Below are 5,718 nucleotides of genomic sequence, written 5' to 3'. Positions count from 1 at the left end.
CACCTTTGGTTTAGTTTTAGGTTAGATCAATCAAAAATACATTAAGTTTTGTGGATCTTTTGATTTTCAACTCAAAATGACCATAAAAAATGCCTAATACTCGTTTCCCTTTTTGTTATTTTATCGTGTGTTGTGGTGGGGGGCTGCTTTATAGCTGGCTTGACAAGTTCAAGGATTAACTTTTCATTTGGTACAAAGATTAATAATGTAGGAATTAGTAATGCAGAGATTAGTAATGCAAGGATTAATAGTGCGGAGATTATTTTTACTAAGTGTTTGGTTATTGTTTCTCACTTCATCTTGTGTTTGGATTAAAACTTTATAAAAAACTTCTTTCCAATTATACCCTTAAATATTATGTAATTGGGTTAAGGTAAATAATTGCCGGACAATATTATTTTTTTATGGCCTTCTAACATAGCGCTATGAGAAGAATAATTTTGTTGTCATGTTTGCCTCTTTTTTTTCACTTAAAGTATTTGAAGATAAATAGTTGTCATCTTAGTAAATTGATCCACTTATAAAATGTCAATTTTTAATTTAAAAAAGTTAAACTATCAACTTTTAAAATTGAAAAGACGGTAAACAATAGTAAAATTGAATAAACCATCTACATTTACACATAAAAATTGCAAGTTGTAATTTTAATATGTATGCAATTTTATAAATTGTTCAAAACACAAATAATTAGTAAACCACACACACACACACATATATATCAACAAATTATATATTTAATTAAGATCACAAATGTCATTTGGTGATATATTTATCTTTTTAATTAGTTAATATTAAACAACTCACATTTCAAATATTGTATTAATTTGTATTGGATTTATTTAGTAACAAACAACTCTCTCTAAATAATTTGTAAGCTAATTTATTTAAATAAATTTACTAGTACAAATATAAAACATAAAATCAAAAAAATAATTAAAATGATTTGAGGAATATTTTTGTCTTTACATAGAGTTATCACATGTATTACTAATACCTCCAAAATGAGAGGTATTTAGTAATACATCCTATAATACCATGTAGGAGGTATAATTAAACCATGGATTATTTATACATAGGTCCAATTTCCTACAAAAACATAGTATTTTAATAATGAGTAAATTTTAGGTTTAGCAAACATAAAAATCATATTTGTATGCTATAGCTATAGTTTGTATAATTGTGATCCATAACAAACTTTATGTTTGCTATGACTATTACTCTGTATATTTTGGTATACATATACATAAAAAATATGTATTTGGGTCTATTTGTATATTTCGATATACAAATGGGTCCTGCATTTGTATATTTCGGTATTTAAATAGGTCCTGCATTTGTATATCTCGGTCTATTTGTATATTTTGGTATACAAATGAGTCCTGCTTTTGTATATTTCGGTATACAAATGGGATGGCAAAAAACATGGAATGTTTGTTGCGAATTACAAATAAAAGAAACTATGGCTATACCATTCAATTTGAATTAATAATTTGTTATTTTATACAATTTTCCCTTAAATAATACCACTTTGTTGCGAATTACAAATAAAAGAAACTATGGCTATACCATTCAATTTGAATTAATAATTTGTTATTTTATACAATTTTCCCTTAAATAATACCACACATAATACATGGACTATTTATTTTAATGCGGCCTACCAAATGACCCCTTAATAACAAATTTAGTTAGTTAACTCTCAATTAAACAAGTACTGGGGGGGCCGGGTGGGGGGTGGGGGGGCGGGGGGAGTGGGGCGGGGGGGGGGGGGGGGGGGGGGGGGGAGTTAGATTGATGCGTTCTATCTAGTACATTAAAGAAAATTTCTGTTTATTTTTTTGATAAATAATTCTAAGGAAATTTTAGTTGATTTAACATAAAAGTACTTATCAACACCTTTTTATCAAACACACTAATGGAGTAATGACCTAATATAAATTTCACTTCCTATCTAAACACGTAACTACATATCTAGTTTCAACACTTAGATCAACTTCTTCTAATTAGTTAATGTATGGACAAAAAAAATAGTGTATGAAGTTTCATTCAGTTAGAAAAAGATATTTGTATATTGCACATGATTGTGTTTTGCATATCTATTTTTGTGTAGCATAGAGAAATTAAAGGTGGCCTCCAAGTTGACATAGTTTTGGGACCTAACTTTCTATTAGGAATTCGACTCTCATTTTCTCACTAAAACTTAAGTAAAAGCTTAGATTTAAAAATAACTTTCTCTCGCTTCATTTGAATGAATTATGTAAGGTTCAACTACTTAAATTCATATTTTGTATATATATGAAAAAATAACCTTAAAAAATAATATGTATTTGTAATAAGATTACATTTATTTTACCCCATTAATTTTAAATCTTGCATGTATTTTTTATTGCAAAAATTTCAATAAATTAATAATAATAATATAGCTCAAGCAACTTGTTGTGCTCATCATTGATGTCAACTACCAATCATAGTCTTGTAGGCCAATAATTAGCTGTGTAACATTTCTTATTTTTAGAATTTGAGTTTTAAATTTATTTCTTCATTCTGTTTTTAACTCTATGATCTCATGATTGAGCAGGTAATATATATGCTTCCTATTTGTTTTGTTCTTTTGCAAAAGATTCATGGAATTTAGAATGTGGTTGGTGTTAGAATTATTAGGTATATCATATATGATAGTATTTGTTTGATTTGATATTATCTTTAGTTTACAAAATATGAATAAAATTTTACTTTTAATTTTAATTTCAAATTATAATTTAAAATCTCAAATTATTTAAAAAGTAGGATTTCAAATACTAAGTTGTGAGTTCATTTTTTTTTTTTTAAATAATGTAAATTTAATTCATAAATTTATAGTTTACAAAAAAAGCTCATTATTGTAAATCTTACAAAAAAAAAAGCTCGACGTGAATGAACAGTTTGTACCATTTTAAAAAAATTTAATTATAATTAACGAATAACTAATTATTAGTATTGTTGATTTTCTAGGCCAATAGATATTTGTGAACATCTGTGTGAATTTGAAAGTTTGTAATAACATATAATCACAAACATTTATTTATAAAAATAATATAGAGATATGTTATGGCAATGGGGCGGTGAAGTGCGGGGCGGGGCCGGTTGAGCTTAACCTGCAAATTTTTTAATTCGTCCCGCTCCGCTTACATAATTTTTTTTTCAACCCGCCTGCATAGACGCACTCCACATAATTTTTTTAATATTTTCTTTTTCTAGTTAAATTTGATACTAAAAATAAAATTCATAAAAATAAATTCATTTTTTTTGTTAAGTTTTATCAATTTGATAGATAATGACTTAAAATTTATTTTTTAGAGGTTAATTGGGAAACATGTAAGAAATTGTATTATTTTTTACTGAACCATTTTCATTTACTATATTGAATTTTTTAGTAGCATTAGAGGAATTATCTTAATAAATAATGTTTTATCACTCTTATAACATGTAAAAAGTTAAAAATAAGTTTGAACCCACAAGTCGTATAAACCGCAACCCGCACCGTATAGTTTTTAAAAAACTCACTTCAACCCGCCCCCAAGTCTCCCACCCCGCACAATCTTAGACCCACCCCATCCCGCATAGCCTTAATCCCACCCCGCCCCGCATCTGCTCCATTGCCATCCTTATGATTTGCTAATGCGACAACTTAAGATATTTCGATACTTTGTTTATGAATTATGATTTGCTCATTCAATAAGATTATATACGAGTTGAGAAGTTTGGATTATTTTCACAAATTATGGGGTTTTCTATTTGTGTTCTCTTTTTCTTCTGTTTTGATGTGCTTTATTTGTGTCGAACTTCTATTACAAACAATCTCTTTATCCTCATAAAATAGAAGATAAAGTTATGCACACACCATCTTTTCTAAACCTCACCTATTAAATTTACATTATCGTTATAAATATATAAAATTTCTTAAAATAAAGATTTATTAAATCATAATTAGTTTTTTGGTCCAAATGAAGTTGAGAACTTCGATATTTTTAATGCATAACCAACTTAGCACAAATAAAAAATATCTAGGTTTAATTTCATATAAAATATACTCACCATAAAATTATAGTTTTTCTTTTAATTTACCCTGCCCTGAAGGTGTTCTAACGACTCTTTTCAAGTTAATGCTATGAATTTTGATTTGAGTTGATAAAGTCGGCATATACTTTATGTTTTTTTAAATTCCACTTCGTGGAGTTTTACTGAATAAAATTATTATCGTCTTAGTATATTACTCTAATTAAAACTCATACAGTAACAATCATTTAGATACCAACAAGAGTTGTAATAGAGTGATAAATATTTTTTTTACTAGAGAGCACTTTACTTGTTAATGTGTGATTTTTTGATACGAAATAAATTTAATCAAGCTTTTACGTAGATACCATCATACCGAATATCGGATGAAAAAAAAAACAACCATTTTGATAATTTTCTCTAATTTCTTTTGGTGTATGTATGTATGGACTGACTCTACATTTGATATAACACGTGTGGACTCTGCTAAAACAGGTCCTTAATTTCTAGAGTTAATAGCTCATATGGTCACTCAACTATCTACTTTTCTCTCAGAAAGTCACTCAACTTTGTATTTTAACTCAAAAGTCACTCAACTATCCACTCTTCTCTCAGAAAGTCGCTCAACTTTGAATTTTAACTCAAAAGTCACTTAACTATCAATAGTTCTCTCAGAAAGTCACTAAACCTATTTAATTGATATTTTAATTAAAATTTGCTGATATATTTTTTTTATTTAAAATCCAAAATTTAAAAAATAAATAAAAATACTAGTTAAACCATTTAGTGACCCGCCTCACTTGACCCAACCCGTTAAAAAATAAATATTGACCCATTTTATTTTACCCATTCTCCTACCTTATTCCCTGTTCTTTCGGACTCTTTCTCCTTTTCTCCTTTGCCTTTTTTTTTCTTCTGTTTCTCCATTGCTGCCTCTTCTTCCTCTTTAATCTATAAAGTTTGATAAAAATCTTATAGATGTTATATACAAAATTATAATGTAATAATTAGTTCCTATAGATTTTAATTAGGAATAAGGGTCTGAAAAATACCCCAACTTTGGTCGGATTTTAATGTTGCGATACTAAACTTTCATGAAGACCTATTACCTCACTAGACTATTTAATATCGTATTTTAAACATATATATATGCCCACGTGGACATAAAAAATAATACAAAATTATAAATAGTAATGTGTCCACGTGGGCACATGTATACCTTTAAAATACACTATTAAATAGTTCAAAGGGTAAAAAATATTGTATTAAATAGTCTAGGGAAGTAATAGGTCCTTATGAAAGTTTAGTATCGCAACAACAAATCCAACCAAAGTTGGGGTATTTTTCAGACCGTTATCCCTTTTAATTATGACCCATTTCTCCTTTAATTCTTCAATTTCAAGTTATATATTATGTAGGAAACTAAAGAAATCTGATTTAAAAAAGTTGAATTAAAAAAAGAGCAACTTTCACATATAGCAAACACAAAATTCATATTTGTATGTTATAGCATAGTTTGCATAATTGTGCTCCATAGCAAACACAAATATGTATATTTAGCTATACATATACAAAAGAAAGCAGTTGTATAATTTGCTTTGGTATAATATACAAAAAGATCAATTGTATAAAGTGAGAGAGGCGAGTGAGCAAGCGAGATTTGGGAGAGTGGCGAGCGAGATT

The sequence above is a fragment of the Solanum tuberosum genome, unplaced genomic scaffold (assembly GCF_000226075.1).
Source record: "Solanum tuberosum cultivar DM 1-3 516 R44 unplaced genomic scaffold, SolTub_3.0 scf00517, whole genome shotgun sequence".
Lineage (NCBI taxonomy): Eukaryota > Viridiplantae > Streptophyta > Magnoliopsida > Solanales > Solanaceae > Solanum > Solanum tuberosum.
This window is presented reverse-complemented; position numbering follows the sequence as displayed.